The following is a 25,841-nucleotide window of genomic DNA, read 5'->3' as shown; positions in this document are numbered from 1 at the left end:
TAATAAGTACAAGGTACCCCGTTTCTCCCAATACCACTGCGGAGTGGCTCAGGTTTGTCCCGTGCAATCAGGTAAGCGCCACACGTGGAGTTTAACACAGACAAAGGGGTGTCAATAGGGTTACATGTGCAAACAGTGTGCTTGCCCCCTAAGGTGGCGGCAGCTTCAAGCATTCTCTGCAACAACACCTATTTATATAGTTTAGTTGGGCTGCAAAAAGACCAAAGTTCATCAAGTTCAACCCCTCCAAATGAACCACAGTGCACATACAGTATATTGTTCTAGTCTCTATTGTAGACTAGAGGAACAAAACTTTCATTCGAAGCACCGTAGGGGGTTCTTCACAGTGTGGACATTGATGTTGTGGAATGCCCTGTCAGATGATGCTGTAGTGACTGATTCTGTTAATGCTTTAAAGAGGGGCTTGGATGATTTCTTGGACAAGCATAATATCATAGGCTATTTTGATACTAAAAGCTGCAATTAGTATGGATATTGGTATATATAGTTTATGTGAATGTTATGGAGGGGTCAGTGTGAGTGTGTGTATGTATGGGTGCTGGATTTCATTTGGAGGGGTTGAACTTGATGGACTTTGGTCATTTTTCAACCTAACTTAACTATGTAACTATGTAATACACTTACACATATAAACTATAACCGATACCTATAGTAAACGAGCTGTGGATTGTGGCACAGTGTCTAGGAAAACACTAGAGGGAAAGCACATATCTCCCAGGTTGCTCTATGAGACCCAGCATATGGGGAGAATAACAGATGTTGTGAGGACAGGTGATATGAGGAAGGAAGCAGGAAATATGTGGGCTTTTGCTAAGAGACACTCTCAAATGAAGCAGATCTGGGGCTTTTGCTGAGAGGTTTGAAAATGTCAGGTCTGAAGAACTTATGTTTATGTGGAATAAACAGCCTAAGGGTGGTTAATGTTTTATCAATAAGGCAAACCCTTTGTATGCAGTCAGCAAGGGAACCAGCCTGTATAATTAGAGAGGATAAACCTTTGAATTTATATCTTTGTTCTCTACTTTTACGCTATTACAAAAACTCTTATGAATATATGAGACAGATCTGTTTAAAGCTACCCTGGATGTCACAATCTTTTTACTTTGAGAAGTTATTGCCAAGGCTATCATTTGAGTGAATTCCCACAATACTGATGCCTATACTAAACTAGCAGTATTATTATTATTATTACCATTCATTGTTATAGCACCAAATTATTGCCCACGCTGAGTAGATCTTAACATTGCAATAGTCTTGGATATTATGCTTGTTCAATAATTCATCCAAGTTACCCTTAAAGGTATTAAAGACACTCACCTACAATTTTTGTAACAAAAGACAACACAGCATAACTGAACATAAAGCAGAATCTGAGTCAGAATAAAGTATTGTTTTGCACTAACCAGTCTCTTAAACATTCTAAGGTTTTAATAAAAAATCTGGAAATTAGAGCAACTGAGGAATCTCACAGTGAATGCAGAAACCCAAGAGGTGGATATACTTAGGTATAAAAAATATACAAAATAGGAATGCATTGTGGTTTCTGAATAATTCAATGTCTCAACTTTATAGGATTAATGAAATTACTGAAATTACGTGGCACAGACACAGTGCAAAATATGAACAGTGCATGTGAAAAAAGAAGACAACAGAATAACTGCAGATTCAATAAATGAACTTAAAGCAATATAAAAATGTATGTACAGTACAATGAAACTGGTAGTCAAAAATCACAGTTGTACAATTTTCTCCATAATGAATAACAGGAAAAAGGAATAAAGACTCGTGCTGAAGTAAATATGTCATCATATCCCACAAATAGAAAAAAAGTGTTCTTTTGCTTTGCAATTTAGGGCTTGATGGGAAAGACCTTTATGGTATACACTGCTACCATTGAAAAAAATTTGGCACGGGGACAGTCTTCAGGACTAATTTCAGAAGAATAAGTAAAGAGATTAAGGTTATGACTTTAGATTGAGATATAACCCATGCCACCTGCTGGGACAGTAAGAACTTGGTAAGATTAATAGTGTAGGGAGGATGGGTTTGGGTCAGTGTAGGGTTGTCTTTACACCATGGATGGGTGCACCTTAATGATGATGAAGCAGCTAGATTTGGAAAGAGGGTGATAGAAGATTGGAGGAGATTGTGAAGTTAAAAGTACTGTGGAAGATGGGTTAGAGAAGGATCTTGACACAATAGTGGAAATGGTATCTTATTTTATTAAAGGAAGTTTTTGAATTAAGTGCATAACAACTTTATGTAACAGATTGTTTGGGACTATTAAATGATCTTTAACAATGTAAAAAAAAATTAATGTATGTTGCAAAACCATCAATCATTTACTGGTCCAAAAAGAAGATATTAGCATTTGTATCTATTATTACTTTAACCAGTCAGAGCTGACTTTAGAAAATTAAATATAAGAAGTGTTGTAAAACAGCAATTTAGAGAGCAAATATATAATATAATGTGTTAATTAAATAATTTCAAAAGATACTTGAATATATCAAAGTAAAAAGATTTTAGAAGACACGAGGTTCCATTTGATGGTGCATTTAGGATTTTTTTTATAGTTAGAGGCTGTACATTTGAGGAATCATTTCCCAGATGCTATTGTACTGGCAGATAGTGATGGGCGAATTTGCGCCATTTCGCTTTGCCGAAAAATTTGCGAATTTCGCACGAAATTCGCGAAACGGCAAAAAGTTTGCGAAACGGTGTCCACGACTCGTTTTTGACGCCGGCGCCCATTTTTGACGCCGGCGTCTGTTTTTTCTAAAAGAAAAATTTGCCGCAGACTAATTTTTGCCGCAAATTTTCGCGGGCGTTTCGCGAATTTATTCGCTGGCTGCGAATCGCACAAATTCGCCGTGAATTTGCACCTGCCGAATAAATTCACCCATCACTACTGGCAGATAAAGGCATCGATGCCCTTATAGCAGGGATCCCCCAACCTTTTTCACCCGTGAGCAACACTCAGATTTAAAAAGAGTTTGGGAGCAACACGGAAAATGTTCCTGGGTGGTGCCAAATAAGGGTTGTGATTGGCTATTGGTAGCCCCTATGTGGTCTGTTTGGCAATACATCTGGTTTTTATGCAACCAAAACTTGCCTCCATGCCTAAAATTCAAAAATAAGCTCCTGCTTTGAGGCCACTGGGAGCAACATCCAAGGTGTTGGGGAGCAACATGTTGCTCACGAGCTACTGGTTGGGGACCACTGCCTTATAGTGTACAAATAATTTAAATGAACTTTTCATACAATTTTTACTGGTGAATGTAACTGTTTGGAAGGACTGTTCCTCCTTGAAGCAAAGGCTTCAGAAGTTCGTTTTTCTAGAAGTTAGGCAGATCTCACTTGGGCAAAAGATTTTGATGAATGTGTGTATTTTTTTGAGCCTCTCCTGCCAACCCAGTAAATATGGTTAAAATGTGTCAATGCACATTAAAATTCAACACAGATACTTATTAACCTGACATTCATCATTAGCTTTGCAAGCAGCTTAATATAAACTCAAGAACAAACATTTGCCTAATGCAATAACATTTTATTCTAAGAAATTTCCAACATGAATTTAATTAATATTTTCAGTATTTTTAAATGTATTTGAAACTGTAACTGCAATTGAAAACGTTTCTCTCCATTTTTGCTCCTTCAGCTACAAGCTTTATTGCAAATAGTTACAACACTGCCTGAGAGGTCAGCAATGACCCCTAAACATATCCATTGTGTCTGTTTCTTCTTCAGGTTTTTCCCCATAACTTCACTGTGGGCATTTTTCCTCACACTCCATGGGATTGTGCAGTTGTCCTATGTTAGAGAAAGGACCATCAGGTCACTTTTTGCACTGCTTCTTAGGGTAAAAAAAACTGTTAATTTATAGGCTTTACAATCATTCTATCTTGGCTCCCTGTTAACTTGCCAGGGAATTACATACTGAATTGTGCCTGAGGATATAACAGCCTATATATATATGCTGAGGCTACAACTTTTTTAATTGCCAGTTGAGTTAAACATAAAGTTTCTTCGGTTATTCTTCAGGTAAGGCTTTGCTGTTCAATAAAAAAAAAAAAAAAAGACCTTGACAGAACTGATGTAATTTACTTGTGAGAGCTCGCTATTCAATGTTGCAATGCCTGTTGTGACCCCTTTAAGGAACTGCTGAAAGCATTGCATATAAATTAAGGATGCACCGAATCCAGGAATGAGTTCGAGATTCTGCCTTCTTCAGGCCAAATCCAATTGCCTGGCCAAACCGAATACAAAAAAATCACTTGACCTTTCATCACACAGACAAGGAAGTCAAAAACTGTTTAATCGAGCACTGCACTCAAGGTTCTCTTTGCCCCTTGTTTCCCCAATTTAAATATGCAAATTAGGGTTTGGATTCATTCAATATTCAGTCTTTCACAAAAAATCTGGGATTCAGCCGAATCCTAAAATAAAATCAATAAAATAAATGCACTGCAAATATGAATCAATTTTACAAGAAGTTTCTATACAGACATTAGAAAGCAAGACACATAGGGGGTTATTTATCAAGGTCCGAATTTATCTCAGTAATTATAAGTTAGAAATCCGAGCAACTCTGATTGCCCGAATGGACCTTATTTATGAAGAAAAGGTTTTCTGAGTTTTTTGTGCAGAAACCACAAACTCATTGGATATCGGTACGGACATCAGCGCAGACACTGGAACCTTCCCCATTGACTTATACAAGACCTTGAGGGCTTTTAGATGCCGGGGTTTCAGATTTTGAGTTTTTAGACCTTCGGACTTTAATAAATGTCAAAAAAAAATTAGGTTTTTTTCCCCTCTGAAAACTACGAATTATTCGAGGTTTGGATATTCGGACCTTGATAAATAACCCCCATAGATTACAAAGCCCAATAAAGGGGAAACAAATTACATTTTATTTATGTGACTTAGGAACAGTTCAAAGTCAAAGCTTTATACTGGACAAAAAACAAGACTATTTATTGCACTTCTCTGTCTATTTCTTAATCATCTATTTCCCTGATAAGTATTTGTGGACATCTTTTTCTGTATTTATCTTTCCATAAACATGTTTACTGAAACATGGAGAATAAGAATGAAAATCAATTACATTGTGCCCTAGAGGCACCAAAATTGTATCTCTATTCATCCAGTCAAGGGTTGCAATGCTTTTGTGGTTTTGTGAAAGGAATGACATGATTATTTAAAAAAAAAAAAATAATAACTGATGTCAGGCTTAAGCGCGTGTCCTCTATAAATTGTAAACTGTTTTTAAACTAGCTCTCAGTATTATTGATTCTAACAGCAGGGGAGATGGAGGTTGCATTGCAGAGCAACTTGGGAGTCAACAAAGCAAAACAATGCACAATATCCTCAATTCACATGAACTTTGAATTAAGATAAAGGAGTTCATTGAAATCTGTACTACAAATCATTGTTGCCTCAAACATTTTTCTGAAAACAAGGAATAAACTACTTTCATAGCTGTTAAAATACAAAAGCCCAAACAAGTTATCAAACACTCTGAGATAAATACAGTTGGTATGCACATACTAAATATTTAGGAAAGAAAACATATAAAGGGCTTTACAAAGTAATTTTGCCTAGCAGAAACAACTGTTAATAAATCTAAAAAATTAAAAAAAAAAACTTCTGGCAAACCTGCAGAACTGACATCTGCAATGAAAAACAAAACATCTGATTTCCAGCAAGGGAACTACTTATATATAGTCCATGAAGCTAATTGCACCTACTATGAGGGTACAATAATTCACCTAACCTGCATTATTATACAGTGTATCAACCTGTAAAATGTTTTTACACCAAAACAAAATGTAAAAAGTGGTGTAAAATATGTTATGTATATGTTGTCTATCAACAACTTAAATCAACAATGTCCATCACCATTTCTGAAATCAACAGGCAAAAGTTAGAAGTCGTTTTATGTATGAAGATGTGCATGTTGGGCTATATCAGTAAAATACACACCATTATTTTATATCACAACAGAGCTGTTGCAACCCATTGTATGAAGCACTGGAACTGCACTATTCAAAAACCTTTCCCGTTGCAGTAGAAATGTTCTGTTGAGGTATTCAATTAAATGAAAAATGAAAAACATTTTTTATTAACTTTCCACAAATTTTCAGGGTGTATTTCTCACAAAGTTTTCAAAAACATAAAAACAATTATTCCATGGAATTGAATTCTTATGTTAGTTTCAGAAAGTTGAATAATTTAAATAAAAAGTCAAAGTTAAATATACGTATTCTAGCTGGTGTCAGGGCCGAACAGCTCTAGTAAATTTGGAGTCAGGACCAAGGAGGAGCCTATATACAGAAAGTCCAAAGGATTAAGAAAGTTTTTAGTTGTATCCAGGCAAAAGATTAGGGCTGACAGCAATGAGACATGAGGAGACATGTAGTTATCCCCCCACCTTGAACACCACCCATCCACCAATATTATATATGCAAGCTGAGAGAGCAAGGGATCCATGTTCATATGGTATGCATGACTTTGTGCATCAAGTGCTGAGACAAATATGTCTTGAGTTGCTGGGGGGACAGGGTGAGACAAAAGTTCAGAATTTAATGATACATAGAGATGATGAGCAAGGGAGTGTTCACCAACTCTGTGCAATTCTAAATTTATTTGGAGTAATAATTTTTCTGGCATCAATGGTTTTAGGACTCAACTGCACTAAGGGGTGCAAAATCAAATTTGTGAACACTGCATTGTGCCCATTGGCAGGCAGTAAGTACAGGGATATGCTGCACTCTCACCAGTTCACCCTAACTTGAACTTTAATTGAATACAGTGCTGCCAAATGTAGGCAGAATTGTATTCACTGGGGAAACACAAGTCTTTGCACCATGTACTACATTTTGTAAACCAAATCTTTTAGATTTAAATAAACTTTACTGAATTCATTCTAGTCTCCGACATATGAGCAGCAGTGGTGTTATAGCCAATATCTCTAATTACTGTACTAAATCCTTAAAACTAGGTTTGTATTTTCCTTAACCTGCACAAGAAACAAATGATTATCTTTAGAAAAAATATATATTGTAACAAGTAGGAGGTCACTCAGAAAGGCCAACCTTCTCATGGTTAAGAACAAATTAGTGTGTTTGCCAGATAAAATTGAAATAGCTAAGGAATTTTTTCCTTTCAATTTCAATCCTAAATGTAAAAAAAAATCCTTTATGGAAAAAAATGTATTATTAAAGTATTGTCTTGCCATTTTTTTATATAATACCTGCAGAGCAGCAATTAGCATGTAAGAAGGGGAATACTGTAGGCTTCATGCTAAAGATAGTTTAGTTTGATTATGCAGTGAGAAATGCTAAGTTGTTTCAAGCTTCAGGCAGAAATCTGATTCTACTTATTCTCATGCGTCCCTCGTGCAACTGGGCAGAGTTCAATGATCTTTTTAAGGAAGTGCCTGTTACACAATCAAGCCCAAGGACATCTAATATCCATTTCAAACATGTAAGCACACACACTGAATTCATTCTTAATCTTAATAGACAAAAGCAAAGTCCAATTTACCAGTAGAGAAATACAAGAAATATTGGCTTCATTGTTTTAGTGCTAATGCAGCATATTTTATTACAATGCCTAATTCCCTGGGTAATTCACTGGATTGTGGCGCAGTAGCCATCTATTACAGAACTATACCCAGTGATACTCAGAAACTGAGCGTGGATATAACAGCATTATTAATCAGCAAAATAAAATCGGTTATATATACACAACATTTAAAGTCCTCTGTTATTTCAGGTATAGAATCTATTATCTGGAATTCTTGGGACCTGGTTTTCTCCATAATGGATATTTCCATAATTTCGATCTCCATACTTCAAGTCTGTTTTAAATCATTTAAATATTAAATAAACTCAAAATGATTATTTTACCTGCTATATGGATTTATGCAGCTTTTCTATGATCAAGTACAAGCTGTTTCCTTATTACATAGAAAAAGGAAATCATTTTTAAACATTATATGAATTTTATTAAAATGGACTATGGGAGAGGGCCTACCCGTAATTTGGTGTTTTCTGGATAATAGGTATCCAGGATCACATATCTGTATATCCATGCCTATCCACCCATCTGTTAGAAATTTCATCTCCCACAGACTCCATTTTAATCAAATAATTCTAATTTTTAAAATGATTCCCTTTTCTACTGTAATAACAAATCAGCATCTTGTACTTGAAGCTAATCAATATATAATCAATTCTTATAAGAGGCAAAACAATGATATTAGTTTTAATGAATGCTAACATTATGTGTTTTAGTTCACTTGAATTATGAAGATCCTAATTATGGAAAGACCCCATATACAAAAAAAACCCTGGCCCGAACATTCAGGATATCAGGTCCCATACCTGTATACATTTTTTTTTTTGTAGCCTAGTTGATTATTACTCACTTTTCTGTTTTGACACTTACGGGCACATATATATAACAGTTTGAGCTTGATGATGCAGTATGTTTACTATGATGTAATCACTGGGAAATTTGGCTCCAGAATTGCACATAGGTATGGTATATAAACCCTTTGGGGAATTGTATGTGGCTTGTTTATTTTTTGACTGAGTAAAGGTCCCAAGAGTTGGCCATTTATTTTGGTTTTTCATGGGAGCACTGGGACCATTATATACTGTATGACTGACATGGACTGCACCATAAATTTAATTTCTAGATAGATAAATGGGAGGGGCCTTGCATTTTCAATAGTCTGACTCAGGCCCTTCTAACAAAAAAGGGGGACATGATTACACTTAGAAGTACAAGTACATTAAAGGACATTATAGTCAAATAGCAGGGGACCTTTTTTTCCCCATAAAGAGGATTACCACACCAGAGGTCACCCCTTTAGACTAGAGGAAGAGAAATTTCATTTGAAGCAGCAAATGCGGTTCTTCACAGTGAGGACAGCGAGGTTATGGAATGCACTGCTGGAAGATGTTTTGATGGCTGATTCTGTTAAAGGAACAGTTCAGTGTAAAAATAAAACTAGGTAAACAGGTAGGCTGTGCAAAATAAAAAATGTTTCTAATATAGTTAGTTAGCCAAAAATGTAATGTATAAAGGCTGGAGTGACTGGATGTCTAAGATAATAGCCAGAACACAACTTCCTGCTTTTTAGCACACGAACTCTCAGTTAGTCAGTGACTATAAGGGGGCCCACATGGGACATAACTGTTCAGTGAATTTGCAATTGATCTTTAGAATGCTGATCAAATTCAAAAGCAAAAGTTATGACCCATGTGCCCCCCCTCAGGTCACTGATTGGTTACTGCCTGGTAACCAATCAGTGAAAACCAAGAGTGCAGCAAAGCATGACGTAGTGTTCTGTTCTGTTAGACATCCAGTCACTCCAGGATTTATACATTAAATTTTTGGCTAACTACCTATATTAAAACATTTTTTATTTTACATTTACCCAGTTTTTATTTTTACACTGAACAATTCCTTTAATGCGTTTAAGAGGGGCTTGGATGTTTCCTTGGACAATTATAATTAGTATGGGTTGAATTGGATGGACTTTGGTCTTTTTTCAACCCAACTTAACTATGTAACTATGTGACAAGTGGAGGACAGCTTTAAACACCAAGGACAAGCATTGTGAATATATTCTGCCCTTCAGCTTATAACCTCAATTTTATTTCAAGGAAGTATTTAATATCTTGATGTATATGTTAGTGGTTACAGTACAGACATCTATCTTGATGATATCTAATTTTCTTCTCATCTTGTTCATGTTTAAAGGTTCTTCTTCATCTGTGAAAGATCTCTCTGTGTGCCAGCCTAACAAAAATGTGACTTTGAAATTAATTTTTTTGGTAGGTCATTAAGGAATTCAAGGAGATGTTAACCTCTTAAGCTGGGCTGGAGTTCCCTCTTCTTTAAAAAGTGCAACAGACGACAATACATTCCTGAAAACCACTCAGGTCTTGCCTGAGACTCATTGGTGTTGCCTGCAAGCTTAGACTTGCTGCATGTACAGTATAGAGAGTTTTCAAAGAACAGCGCACAAAATCCGGTACTGGATAGTGATAAATGAATTGGCACCCTCCAATTACTCTCTACTTCTCCTTTAAGATCGAACCATTAGAACTAAAGTAATCCAACGTCTCACTCATTTTGATAATTATAACATACATTCATTAATAAATCTAAAGGTAGGCCATGTGAGCACTTTCCTTTTCCAAGTTAGACATTATTTATTCTCAATGAAAATAAGAATAAACCAATGCTTTGTAAAAAGTTTTCTACCTGATGTAAATTCTAAAAGTGACAAGAGGCCTAGAAATATTTCTAAAATTGTTGAAGCCTTCATTCCACAATTTTATGACTTAATCACCTGAGTACTCTGCGTCCAATAACACTCCTGCTGTTCTTTCTTATATACCTCTACCTACAGTCCTTACCTCTGTCCTGCTATTCTTAAAAAAATATTTTGTACTATGTTACTGTAATATCTATTCAGAAGGCTGCTAATGAAATGTTGTCACTTTTGTCAATTGTACCTCAAATTCCTCTTATTCACTTGCATGTGGCTTCCTGCAACACTTGTCTATCCCTTCCTATTCTTTGACTACTTTGGCCATGGACTTTATTGTTGACTTCCTATGCTTCAAAGATAAGATGTATGTCAACCCAACCCAAGCAGCCAAAAAAGTTATTGCTCTGCAAAGCTAAAGTGTAATTGATACTTTTTATTAACTAATCTTTCTATTCAGGCCTACTCTTATTTATTTTTAAGTGTTTTATTTACATCACTCCCTGGTTGCTAGAACAGGACTTGAATCCCAAACTGGAGAGCTACTGAACAAAACACCAGCCCAGTGTAGGAGGTAAATATTTCCTTAAATCCCTTAGTGCAAATGATGTGCCAAAGAAAAGCTAATTATTTCTAAATAAGTAAAAAAAAAAAAAAAGAATACCAATCAAAGTTCGTCTCATCACACTAAGGGAGTTATTTACTAAACCACAATTTTCTTATGGTCAGGTTTTTTGTGGAAAAAAATTAAATTTTTCATGGAGAAAAAAACCTTAAATTTTTCACAATTTATTATATCCCAAAACTGCAAAAAAATCCAAATCCGAAAATCCATCATATCAAACGAGTTAAAGTCATGTAGAAGTTAATGGGAGAAAAAATTGCGAAACGCTTTGAAGTCAAATAATTTTGTAACAAGCGACAATTTTTATATGCACTACTATTTTGTCCAAATGCATTTAAGTCAATGGTCGTCCATATAATTTTGACACGCAACAATTTCTATGCACGCAACAATTCTGAAGCAATTTTTTTCCGGCACCGCTTTGCAAATTCATTCGCTGGTGCTGAAACGTGAATCCATGCCTGCCGAATTTCTTCACCCATCACTAATCTTTATGTCTTTTCCTTGACAATTGACTACCAAGTCATTTTGGAGTTTTGGAGGTTTGTTTGCAATTCCCAGGGGATTCAAATTTAGTTTTATTTATTTAGTGATATTGAGTTAATGCTCAATTTGATGGAGCTTCTGAATATACAGTATAAACTAGTGCCTTGAGCAATTCTATCAGTTGTATATTTCTTCTACCATGCTATGCTATTTTTTCTTCAAATTTTCTCTTAAAAACTCATTCATCTCTCCTCTTATTTTTCTGTCGATTTTCTTTTGGATGTGCCTACTGATAATCCTTCTGTTTCACTACCAAGGATAATCTCCTAAAGTACTCCCTTTCTCAAAATACTTACTGACGAGATTCTGTTGCTAACAAAGAGGATTCTGTTGCTAACAAAGAGTACTACAACTATACTGTACTCCTGTGCAGCCAGTCTCTCAAACATGGTCCAAAGTTTGATGGACCTTTTTAATAATGGAAAGTTTTTTGATTTTAATTGTATTTCTTCCAGCACACCTATTCCAGTCACCGTTGATTAAGAATTTAAGTATTCCAAATATAGAAAATCATTTATTTCAACTTCTTGATTTGCATGCTTCAACATATTATTCATTAGTAGGGTTTTGGTGCTGAATAATATTGTTGAATTTTTTAATTTCCTGGTATTTATATAGCACCAACACATTTCCACAGCACTTTACAAACTGAGCTGCCCGAGCAATTCATTGTCTATGTGACATGTGGCATTTGTGCAATTGTACCATTGCATCCCACTGATACAATGAATATCTTTCTTCATTTTCTGAATATCGAGTGATGCTTGCTATATTCAACATATATAGATGGCTGAACACAGCACAGCTCTGTGTACAAATACTAATACAACATTTACTTTCTATTTCAGAGAAAATAATATTTACATAAGATAGAAATAATTAGTAAGTCCAGTCAAATCATTTACAGTTTTGATGTTACCGGTTCTTTAAAGTGACCATCCCCTCTAAACATTTAACAGATAAACTACATGGACTATCCACATCTTTGCTGACATCAAATTTGATACTTCTATGACATTCTTTTGAGATAAAGGATATAACTGCATCTAATGCTTGGATTTTTAAGGCAAGCTTCAAAAGGTTTCTTCTATTAAACTGGAGCTGAAAATCTTTTGATGTTGAATGGTTGTTATCTAATAAAATTTCCCTATCTCTAGTTTCTATTTTAAAGCGGAATCTACTATGTCAGCTGTAAGATAAAGCCACAAACCCTCTCATTTTATAGAAAATTTTAAAATACTATCACATTTTCTCTGACTGTTCAATTTAGGAATTTAAGTAATATTTTATTCCTTTTAAAGGAAAACTATACCCCCAAAATGAATACTTAAGCAACAGATAGTTTATATCAAATTGAATGACATATTAAAGAATCTTACCAAACTGGAATATATATTTACATAAATATTGCCCTTTTACATCTCTTGCCTTGAACCACCATTTCGTGACTCTATCTGTGCTGCCTCAGAGATCACCTGACCAGAAATAATACAACACTAACTGTAACAGGAAGAAGTGAGGAAGCAAAAGACAGAACTCTGTCTGTTAATTGGCTCATGTGACCTTACATGTGGTTTGTATGTGTGCACAGTGAATCTTACGATCTCAGGGGGCGGCCCTTATTTTTTAAAATGGCAATTTTCTATTTATGATTACCCAATGGCACATACTACTAAAAAAGTATATTATTATGATAATGGTTCATTTACATGAAGCAGGGTTTTACACATGAGCTGTTTTACTCAGTATCTTTTAATAGAGACCTACATTGTTTGGGGGGTATAGTTTCCCTTTAATATCATTATGAGCACACAACATTTCCAATAAATTTACATTGTCAGATTTATAGTGGGGCACATTTACTTAGCTCGAGTGAAGGATTTGAATGGAAAAAACGTCGGATTTCTAAGTTTTTTTGGCTACTTCGACCTTGGACTACGACTTAGACTTTGAATCGAATGATTCGAACTAAAAATCGGTTGACTATTCGATCATCCGATAGCCGAAGTACGGTCCTTTTAAAAAAAACTTAGATCACCTACTTTGCATCTAAAACCTATCGAGCACCAATGTTAGCCTATGGGGAAGGTCTAGCCAATTTGGGATCGAAGGAAAATCGTTCGATCGATGTATTAAAATCCTCCGAATCGTTCGATCGAATGATTATTCCTTTGATCGTTCGATCGAACGAATCGAACGATCGAACGAATCCTTCGATATTCGAAGTCGAAGGATTTAACTTCAATAGTCGAATATCGAGGGTTAATTAACCCTCGATATTCAACCAATAGTAAATGTGCCCCTAAGTGTCATTATTTGTAAAACCCAAAACTACAAGTTAACTGCCATGATACTTCAGTTTGGTTTTATTTAAGTTATTTATATTTTTATGAGACATTAGATCACCTATATGAAGTTGATTATGTGCACAAAATTGGACTCTGGTATAAGAATAGCACAGAATATTTGGTGGTTCTTTGTTTTAGTGTGCCCCTCTCCTTCTCCATCAGTGGCATGTTGTCTGATTGTCAGGGATCATTGACTCAAATAAAACCAAAATTGCTGTGAGGTTTCAATGTTACTGTTATTCCTGATAATTGCAAAGCAGGTAATGTAGATATTAGAAAATACAGTGAAACCTCAATTTTACATACCCCCCCCCTTTTTTTTATGGTGCCCTGAAAAATATTAAATGGGGGTTCTCAGAAAAAATTAAAACAAAGGCTCATTTCAAATAAATAGTTTACTGAAGTCTCCATCATACCAACTGTTAATAATTTTAAGGTGAGCTGCTTCTTTAAGCTGCTGGACTCTGCTTGGTAACTAATGGATTGCTTTAGTCTAGTGTATTTTAGTAAAGCAGTGATTGTAGTGGAAGCATACAGTAGGTAATAACAATCTGACATTGCATTCTTAAAGACGAATATGAATATAAAGCATTCCTGTATTACAAACGTGTGCAGGCTTCAAGGTTGGCTTGAATCTGCATTCTTTCATTGTTTCAAGGATGGTCTGATGAAACACAATAACTAAATATTGTGTTGACAAAAAGCAATTTACATACTTTACATACTTTATCTTACTGTATATACTGATGTGGATTGGCACAATGTTTTGCAATTACAACATAGAACTGAGATCCCGATTTTATACTTTAACGAAGAAGCATTGATGGAACATCTTGGTTGGGTTACATGATGGGTTACATAATATTTGGCACCCCTCCCCCAAATGATTAGAACTTTCCTTCTCATTTAAAGACAAAAACAATTTTAGGGATAGTACATTTCTTTTCCATTCTTTCACTGGCACCCATGGCAAAAATATAAATAGTTAATCTTGTATTTGCTAGGTATGACATTAATACATCTTTAGTCATGTACGAGAATACAGGTGATTTTTAGCCAGTAGTTTTAGACTTTTTTTTTTTTTGGGAAGAGTGCACTTTTTTACCTGGTACAGTTTAGCAACAACAATCACATATTTCCATGCTATAATTTTGTTACCAATGCCAATTATACTACAAGTATTAGACCTGTTATCCAGAATGTCTATTGGAGAGCTTTCTATACAACGTATCCCATACCTGTACTTCTTAGGTGTCTTTAGCAATGAGCTTTATGAGAAAGCTTCATGATATAACCATGACCCTATACACTTACTTTAGGTTTGGGTAGAAAAAATATCCTACTTACAATTACTTTAAATATACAGGTCATTAAATCATTACCACTCAGTAAAACACATTCATTTCCAATTTAAGAATTTCCTTCCCACTCTAGAAAGAATCATTTTCAGCACAGAAAGCATTCGAGCAAATAATTAAACCCTGCATGAACGGGGGCCCTGAGTTTGATTCCAGCCTGGACACTATCTGCAAGGAGTATATATGTTTTTCCCCTGTCTGCATGGATTTCTGGGTACTCTGGTTTTCTCCCACATTTCAAAAACATAAAGGCAGGTTAGATGACTTCTCACATAATTACCCCAAGTAAATGTGAATAGGACCATAGACCGTCAGCTACACTGGGGCATGGAATGATGTGAATAATGAACAAACTATATACAGCACTACTGAAATGTGTCATCACTGTATATAAATAACAGATATAAAAATTAATTTAAAATGTATGTTCGACTACTCCAAACAATCCAATGGATTCAATGAATAACCTAACACCTTGAAAAAGTGTGAAATTAACTGAATTGTAAACAAAAATGAAGCAATGTCTTTTTGCTAGAATTTCAAGAACAGAGATGTACACTGTACAGTAATTTGTGGCATTGAAAACCCCTTTCAACAAACCATCTTTCCGGCATGGGAACATATTCCATCTGCTTAAATTGTGCAGAATGACCCAATTGGCAGTACGCAAAAAGCACATTTGCGGACCGACTGAATTTTCTTTTAACAAGAGGGTTTCTGGAAAAACGTTAACAGTGGCAGTACCAGTAGTTATCTTATAAAACTGGTTAAAATATGGACACCTGCAATCACCGTTAAGGATCTACACCATTTAGTTGGTTTAATTGGCCCAATGAGTTTTTTTACATCTCTTGGACATGGTTTTCTGACTTTTTTTAAAAAAAGAAATGGTTTAGGGGAAAATGCATCATCATGCTTCCAAGAACTCTATAACTAGCTTAATCTGTAGCCATTTTTATGAATACACCCCACTGCTGAGGTACATTTTTGGGCAATTATAAGATATGTTTTTGCAGTTCTTCTTGATCATTTTCCTGAAGAGGATTAAGTACTTTTTAAATGCAATAGTAAAGCCCTTGTGTCCTTCAATTTATCAACACAAGCAGCTATTGTTGAAACTGAAATCACATTTCTGACATTATTGTGTATTATAACAACATTACTCCCTCAGTACTTCCAAATTGTACTTTTTATTCTATTGCACCACAGAACTTTAGTAAACAATTGATTCAAATGTGTTGCATAAGTTACTTTAATATCCAATTAAATTAGGAAACAAATTAATTTTGAATGAATTTATTTGATTTCCATAAATCAAATCAATTTAGTACAATTTTTATCACACCTATGACTGCTGCTCCCAAAGCAGTAACTGGATTGCAGCCTTTGGGAATCTGACCGTGCATAATTAATTTAGCTCAATTACTAGGAATTCCCATAGCTCAGAAATCATTTCATCTTGCTTAAAAATTTAAAATCTTATATTTCATTTGCCCCATAGCACTTTGGCAAGTGATTCCTTTTATATGGTTGCAAAAAAACCCTTTAATATCTAATTACAGTAAATAGGAAATTCAATAAATGGATTAGTTCATTTTCACATTCCCAAACGGTCGCTTTGGCTAACTTGTGCAGTGTTTATTTTAATAGTGGGTTGTTTTTGAGTCATCACTGATGTTGAGAATTATAGTCTCAAAACACCTTCAGTACTTCCAAATATGATTTAATTTGAAAATGTAAATTCTACATGCTTTTTATTGCACTACTTTACTATAGTAAACTATTCTTTCAATATTGTTGAGTCATTTCAATATCCAATTAAATTCAGAAGCTCAGTAATGAACTCTGAACGTAATTATCTTTTCTATAACTGCACAGTCATTTAATTTACTTAACGGAGCATCTGGTCCAGAGGGTGGTTTTTACATCCTTGTTGAAATTGAGGATTTTAAGTCCCCAATAAATGCAAAGGCTCAGTTATTTGAAAAAGTTTACACATAATCCATACATAGAGTAAGGGCATATTGTGACTGTTCATGTTCTTTGAATACTACAAAATCACTCCCAACTGATGTAATAAGGGTCAAGGTGAAAGCATTTAAGAAACTCAGGAGTCTGGCAGGGGGTCAAACCAGTGCAATGAGAGCAGCCAATCAGCTCCAAAAACTTGCTAACAAGACATTTAATATGTGTCTTCTGGCAACTGAATGCAGCCCCGTGACCTGGTACTTGCTTCTGTGCACTTTATACTTAGAGAATCTGTAAAATAAAGCTGCAAGCTTAGCTCCCGGCAAAACTGAGCAACATTATAATGATATATTTTTTTCATCATTTATGTTTGGTGCAACTTTTGCCCCTTCTATGATACATAAACCCCATAACACTGTATCATCTGGTCCTCTAATATGTATACACACACACACACATATTTGTGTGTGTATATATATATATATATATATATATATATATATATATATATATATATATATATATATATATAATTTTTATATATAAACTCAAATGATAATGGGTTGAGTGCAGAGGACTCTTGCATTTGTCTATATGTATTTTGTGGTCACAGCCTTATTGCACCCCCGCCTAATAGTTTTAAACTCAGTATTGAACACAACTTTCCCCCCTGAGATGTTTGTGATCTAAATTTACTGAATAAATACAGCATTATTTTTATATCAGTATCAAATGCTACATTTGTACTGCAGACTAGTGGTTACTGATGTAGTAGTCTCTAGAGCCAGTGTTCCATATGCCACTGAAAATGTTGCAATATGAAAATAATATGTAATAGAGGAAAACTCCCTTTAAGGATCATACATCCTGGAAGGATTAACATTCCTGCGAAACTGCACTATTAAGTTTCCAATAACAACACAAGTTATTATTTTTCGATGTTTAGCTGTAAAGTGGGGATGATGCTCGGTTGCCATGGTAACTAGAATACGGGAGAACACAAAAATTGTACCAATTAACCCACTGGCATTTGCCAAGCGTAAGCTGCTCTAATGATATCTTGTGTTCTCAAAAACAGGTTTGCTAAGACTATGAGCGCTAATCATGCCAGAGAAAATCTTGATCATTCCCTGTTAAAAAGCCTATTAGGCTGAAAATGCCATTCATAATACACAAACCTATAGAAGCAACCAAATTCACAACGATGAAACATAGTCTGTACAACAGTTCTCACTGCAAAAATATATATAGCACTTCACCTAAATGTAAGTAGCTTTTGCATATAGTGACCTATATTAGAAGCCTTTAGTTGCTAGGTTTGTGTCTTGCTATTTAGCTGCTTTGGTATCTGTGTGAGGTAATATATTTTTATACAACTTGCTGAGGTTTGTGCTGAAAGGGACACTATACTTTCTTTTGCATTTCGCTTTGTAAATCTCTAACAGTCATCTTTCGGGGTCTCTTTGTAGATACTGACTTTGTGTAAATTGCCTGTAAGCTTTAAGCTCTTCTTACCAGTGTCATCATTATCTCTTTCATTTTACAAAACTCCAGCAGGGGGCAAGGCCACATGGCTCAGTCCCTGGGGATGTGAGCAAAAAAAAAATCCAACTGACATGGCAACGGAGATGTAGGTCAACCTTCTTATGTTTTCTCACCTTTAAGTCAAACATAAAGTATATCAGTAAAGGTGCTCACCTGTACTATGCATAGCTCAGCAAGAAAATGCAGGGGAAAATTTACAGAATCATAATTATTTTTATTTATACAAGTTATTGGTATGAAGAATGTGTTCCACTGTGTTAAGTCATATATTATTTTTTAAAAAGAAGTCCAAATGTTATACCATAGAGGCAATTAAATAAAGACTTGCTAAAATGTAAAGGACCCTTTCCATTTCCCTTGATATTGTTTATTGTACGTTCACCCTAATTGTAAATCATATTTATGTAAAAGTCTCTTTTTCATATTTCATGAGTGGAGGGAATAGTTTTGCTTCTCCACTTTCAGCAACATAATAGCCATTTGTCTCAATTGTGCTGAACCATCAAACTTCAAAGCACATGTGTTGAATGTGCCAGAGGTGAAGAACCCAAGCATCCATCGATAGCATTCAGATTATACAGGTATGGGACTGGTTATCCAGAATGTTCGGGACCTGGGGGTTTCCAGATAAGGAATCTTTTCATAATTTGGATCACCATAGCTTAAGAAAAAACAATTCAAACATTAAATAAACCCAATATAATTGTTTTGCTCCAATATGGATTAATTGTATCTTAGTTGGGATCAAGTACAAGGTAATGTTTTATTATTACAAAGAAAAAGGCAATCATTTTTAAAAATTAGAATTATTTACTTATAAAGGAGTCTAATGGCCTTCCCATAATTCTAAACTTTCTGGATAACAGGTTTTCAGATAACAGATCACATACCTATACTATAAAAAAAAAATCTTCATCAATCGCCTTTCCACCCCCCAATAAAAATATGATTTTAAAGAATATGAACTGTACAATGCTGGCCATTTCTGCTAAAGAGTGGACACATATGGGACTCAATACTATAAGGCATATTATGATAGGAATGTAGCATTGTGCCCCTGCTGAAAAACAACTAAATTAAAAAAAACATTTTCATATTAAACACATAAGTCTTACAAACAGGACACTCAAGTATCTTTATAGAATGAACTAATGCTAATGATTCTCTGCCCTGTTCTCTTGCATTTGGACTAATTGTAAACTCCATTATTTTATCACTAATTATTATTAACATGTATTTTTAGAGTGCCAACATAATGTGCAGCATCATCTGAATGATGCTTGCGCTTCTAGATTATTAACTATGAGAATTTTCAATATTTTCTGGATTACAGCTATAGAGAGGTCCGAGATCATCTGGATGAAAGTTAAAGACTGATTCACTATTGTAATGCTTCCGTATTACTATATTAATAAACTTTATTGTCCTATGAATTATTCATTGTGAATCATACAAACTGTTCATTACACAAGTCTGAGCCCTAATAAGATATTCATCGTTTTATTGGGTAGTATAAAGAGGAATTATAGTTATAAAGCAAATCTATGATATGATCCTAGTGCAATTATAGGGTTCTTGGGGTCTTTAAGATACCATTACACTCACCTGCTGCCTGTTAAACTCCCAAAGGGGTGACCAGGCAGACACTGAACAACAATTTCGAAAAAAAAATGTTTCTCCATTTTTCCATGATCAGTGTACATGTACAGTCATGAACATTTGTGCATGCACACAAAAACATCAAATATGAAGTAAAGGAAACCCCCACCTGCAGTCTACTACTCATACAGAACGAAATACTAGTTCATTGATATGTTTTAACAGGAGAATGGGGAAATATGGAATAAATTAACAAATACAAGCAAGTGGCACAGCAAATGTATTTAAAATAAAATTAAATATTTGAAATCAATAAGGTTTTGTTTTTTTTAAAATATCCTCATTTTCTGGTAAGCAGAATGTTTTTTGTTCTTTTTTTATGGGAACTGCTGTTTAAGGAGGAGGTCAGCTCCCAGAGATGATTCATTTAAGCAATAACATGCTGCTTGTTTGCTGACAAAACCAGTAGTGGATGTTTCACCAACTTTAATAATGTATAATTGGCACTTTAATTTAGAAATATTGGAGTCACTCTAAGCTGCTTTCTTTTTAGTGTGGAAGAATGAAAGGAAGAAGATTTCCATCATCCAGGTAGAGTGCTGAAACACTAATCTTCTGAAATGACCTCATCTCAATCTTGAGCTGCATTGATTTGTGAATATAATATAAGTACAACAGAAATAACCCCTCTAGCTAAAATGTAAAATAGCAGGAGATAATGGGATGGTTAATATTCAACCCAATAGAATATAACAGTTATAAATGGCATTCTGAACATAAATAGTAACAGTATATTAGGCTAAACACACATCCATCAAGTTCAAAGCTTTTCCCTAAGTAATATCTGCCTAACCACCAGTTGATTGAGAGAAAGGTGAAATAACCTTTCTAGAATATTTTTCCTGACTCCCAAGAGGGAAATCAGACCAGTCCCTGAATCAACTTTGTACTTGAGCATCCAACCATTTCTTAAAACAATACATTTGCCAATACAACAACCCAGAAAGAGAGTTCCAGAACTTCACAGTCCGTCCAGCATCTTAAAATGGACCCCCCTTTCTTCTAACCTGAATAAAAGCCCTTGCGCGTGTCTGCTGCTGCCTGACACTGCCTCCACTTCCTGCTCCCCCCAGCGATGCCTCCTCCACTTCCTCCTGCGTGTTTGAAGAGGGATCTACAGCCTGCACACCCCAGATTAGTGTAACACACACAAAATGCACAGTCACATACTTTTTACACTGATACACACACTTTTTTGAGGCATTGGGGGCTTTCACACATTCACACCACTCACGCACACAACATGCATTTTGCCAAGTGTATGCACACACTTACACAATTTTATTGCTTTTTTTTTTACCGGATCCTGTGGGGTTTTTTGCCTGAAAAAAAGGTTTTATTGCCATTACGAATATCGTATTCGCTAATCGCACTGCACAATACTATTGGTATATTATTTTGTTTATTATATTCCATTTTTGGTGATTTCGGTGCATTTTTTAGTTTGTTATTGCATTTTCAGTTCTGTGTAGGTGAATTTTGGGGATTTAGTGATTTTATTGTATTCTGCTATGTTTTTTGCTCATGGAAATTTTGCCTGCTGTATATCAATTTGGGGGTCTCTGTACACCACATAGTTTGGTAAATCTATGCATATCAGGCATCAAACTCAGTAGACTCCTGGAGTTGATATTTAGGATGTTTTATGCTGGTACATTAGGAAAAAGTGGAGCATTTAATGGGTCAAAATTCAAGCAGTGTGCCAATTTTTGGAAATTAAATAAAAATTGCTACATTTAGCATGGCTTTGCAGTTTTATAGTGTGTGCACTTTCAGAAAATATATGGTTTTCTAAGGTCTACCTATTGTTCGGGGGTTTTATGACACATAATACATATACCGGGTACTTATATTGCAGCAGCTGGTGTCAGCCATGTGCTGCTTTCATGTGGGTGCCTCTGTAAGCCACATCATAAGCCACATCATTTGTTAAATATATGCATATTGGGCATCAAACTGTTCAGTAGACCCCTGGCTATCATATCTAGGATGTTTCATGTTGATATGTTATGAAATGTTGAGTGTATAATTTGGCAAACTAATAAATGTGTTTCCAAACTAAATTTCTTACTATATGTAAATGTGAATATAACAGCTCATCACAAACAGAGTAAAAATAAGAAGACAAAGTAACCAAAACCACCCATGAACACAATGTCATCCTGTAGTATTTGAGTGATTGATCATGGTTCCAAGGTTTTAGATGTACAAATGTTATATTTTGCTTGTTCTATTAGCAGTAGACAGATCAACAGATAATTATATTTTTTAAAATTTGTATATGCAGTGATAAATCTGACTGGATTATATCTATTAGTACAGCTATGGGATACATTATCTAAAAACCCATTATCCAGAAAGTTCCAAATTGCGAGAAGGCCCCCAAAGGCTCCATTTTATCCAAATAATTCACTTTTTAAAAAAAAATAAAAAAAAAATCTTTTCCTCTGTAATAATAAAACAGTACCTTGTACAAAACCAGCCTATTGGTTTTATTTAATATTTAAATGGTTTTCTAGCATGTACAAAGGCCCAAAAAACAGAAAGATCCGTTATCTGGAAAACACCAGGTTCTGAGCATTCTGGATAACAGATTCCATACCTGTATAGCCAAAGCCCAGCTCAATAGGTGCACCTATGTGCCATTCACAACAGAATATGGGATTATTTACTATGCAGAAGTGCTGAGTGTTATTGATTTAAGTAATGAATGCCACTGATTCATGGAACAACCGCATCAGTGTTCGCACTGTTAATGTCATAACCGAGTGTTTGTTTCAATTACTGCCAAAAAACAGTAACACAACTTTTCCCCATTTCCGCTTTCCCTCTCTCTGCAAATTCATTGCTTCTAAACATATTAATAAGGCTTCAGTGTCCTGCCTGCTAATGAATACAACAATAACCTGTGTACACTTGTGACATCTTCCAGTATGAGTTGTGCAGGAGTGTGGAATACACAAAGACAGAGTGCTTCAAGAGAGGACGTAGCTAAAGATATTCTTAAGGGTTTACAGGATAAATTATCTGAGAACGTTCCTGCCTTTTTTCAGCTGCTGAGACAAATTATCTGCCTGACAAATTCTAATCTAAGAGATCATCCTGACATTACTCTGTAGTAAACACATAAAGAAGATAATTGGGAACTTGTCTACATGCCAGTACTGTACTAATAAAAACTTAATTTTATCAGGAAGTACATAAAGTTAAATAATTGTTTGTATAAATGATTGAAGCTATTTCATGTTCTACTACTAAGTGCATTGAATAAAGGCTCTTACACAAGGGCATCCACCATCCCCCTGCACTTAATTTTCCTGCTTTCACCACTTTATTACCTCACTATAGGCAAGAGCGGGGATGAGCGAATTTTTTTGCCACGTTTCGCAGTGGAAATGACACCCATAGACTTCAATGGGAGAAAAAAATGACGCGCATCTAAAAAAAAAATTGTTGGCCATAGACTTTAATGCATTTCGGTGAATTTTTGGCAAAGCGAAACAGGTTAAATTCACCCATCCATACAGGCTGATTCTGTGCTCCCCTGCAGTGGAATGCAGGAACATTAAGGGTGAAATGCCCGTGTGTAAGGGTCCTAAACATTCTCCAGTCTGAAGATTTGGCCTCTAAGAAAATCAGTTCTTACAATGGATTTTTTGTACTTTTTATCCCAAACAGACTATAGTGATGAATCCTTGATAGACAAATACAGTTGAGATTTTGTGGCATATGTATAAACCTAAAACCAAGACACTAGCTGCCTAACTTTAAACACAGCCAGATTGATAACATTTTCTCTACTTACATAGAAAAAACCCAATTTATTAATAAGTCATTCTGTGCAAGTGCATACAGCCCTGCCATGTCCTTACAGCCTACACACCATACATATGTCTGAATATATATTATGTGCCAAGCATGGATTTCTCATTGACAACTGCTTCAAATACATTTATTTTGATAAAGCATTTTTGGTGATGTGACAGTCGTGTTGTTTATATCTATACTAATAAGTCAATGTTATTTATATATTATTTTATATTGTTTATATATTATTTCTGAGACATCTGTGGAGGAGAACTCTTTAGTTCTTTCTCTCTTTATTTCACAAACTAAACAAGAAACTCCTTTATCTCTTTTCATTGCTTCTCAAGTCTGTCCTACACAATTCAACACATTTTTTCAGTTTCCAGCATGGCAGCAACAGAAGGGTTAAAAGCCATGTGGAAACTTGCTGTTTGCAGAACTGAAATACAAAGGCATTTGAACATTATTGTTTCTCTTAGGAACCAATCGTTTAACTTGCCATTAGCATGTATGCCTTTGAATACAAAGTGCAAACTTGAAACATTTAAAATAGTTTTTTACCTGATGTTTCCAGGAGGATTGTTCAGTTTGCTCTGGATTTGGTAAAACACAAAGGTGTGTCCTAATGATTAACAGCTGTGCCCATACATTAGCATAGCTAGGCACTTTGTTTAAATAAGGGCTCTTACACAAGAATGTTTGTTTGTGCTCTCCCCTGCGTTGCATTTTCCTCCATTCAGCTGCAGGGGAGTAGACACACTCAATTATTGTGAAGGGGGCTGTACTCACACAGACACATGTATGCGCGGAACGCAGGTAAAATGCAACATTCTGTGTTCCAGCCTGCGCTTGTCGCTTACATGCATCTGTGTGAGTACTGCCCCACTGACAATAATCCAGTGCATTTACTCCTGTGCTCAGGCCCGGATTTGTGGTGAGGCCACAAAGGTCCGGGCCTAGGGCGGCAAATATTTCGGGGCGGCATGCTGCCCAGCAGCTCTATGGGGAACGCTCCCCAGTGTTCCTGCGCTTGTAATTTGTGTACACTCTTAAGTTATTATGTACATATACCTGAGAAATGTGTAGTTATAGAGGAAATTAATATTTGATCATTTTAAAATGTGTGCTGTAATTTAAATGCAAAGCATGATGGGATCCACTTCCAGTCATCAAGACTTAGAGTAGGACTACACGGACGCGATCCGACGTGATGCGTCAAAACGCCGGTGACAAATCGCATGCAACGGAAATAAGGTAAGAGATGTCGGATGAAGTTGCAGCGTTGATCCGACTCGACACGACTGGCGGATGCAGACGCAGCATGCAGGGTCTGTACCCGACTGTCATGTTGCGTCGGATCAATGCTGCAACTTCATCCGACATCTCTTACCTTATTTCCAGTTTATATTTTCCAACTTCCGTGTAGTCCTACCCTTAGGGTGGCCATACATGGAGAGATCCACTCCTTGAGGTGGGCAATATCGGGCTGATCCGATCGTGGGCCCTAGGGCCCAACGATCAGATCCTAACGATGCCTAACGGGCGGTCGGATCGCAGGACCGCATCAACGAATAGATGCGGCCCCGACCCGACGGGATATTTTGTCCCATCCGATCGAGATCTGGCCGATTCGGCCAGATCTCGATCGGTAAAGCCCGTCGGGGGGCCCC

The 25,841-nt window shown here is 35.7% G+C and overlaps 1 long non-coding RNA gene across 3 annotated transcripts in view; it reads right to left on the bottom strand.

Annotated features, from left to right (window-relative positions):
- LOC108701479 overlaps nucleotides 1-24,919 on the bottom strand; it is a 112,517-nt gene extending 87,598 nt beyond the window's left edge. For all 3 annotated transcript variants that reach the window (XR_001933186.2, XR_001933185.2, XR_005964102.1), the window contains exon 1: nucleotides 24,733-24,919. This is a non-coding gene — a long non-coding RNA (uncharacterized LOC108701479). The remainder of the gene's footprint in view (nucleotides 1-24,732) is intronic.
- Between the last annotated feature and the right edge of the window lie 922 nt (nucleotides 24,920-25,841).

This window comes from Xenopus laevis, chromosome 9_10L, assembly GCF_017654675.1.
Source record: "Xenopus laevis strain J_2021 chromosome 9_10L, Xenopus_laevis_v10.1, whole genome shotgun sequence".
NCBI lineage: Eukaryota > Metazoa > Chordata > Amphibia > Anura > Pipidae > Xenopus > Xenopus laevis.
The sequence above is the reverse complement of the archived record's forward strand: the minus strand, read 5'-3'. Positions and strand labels throughout refer to the sequence as shown.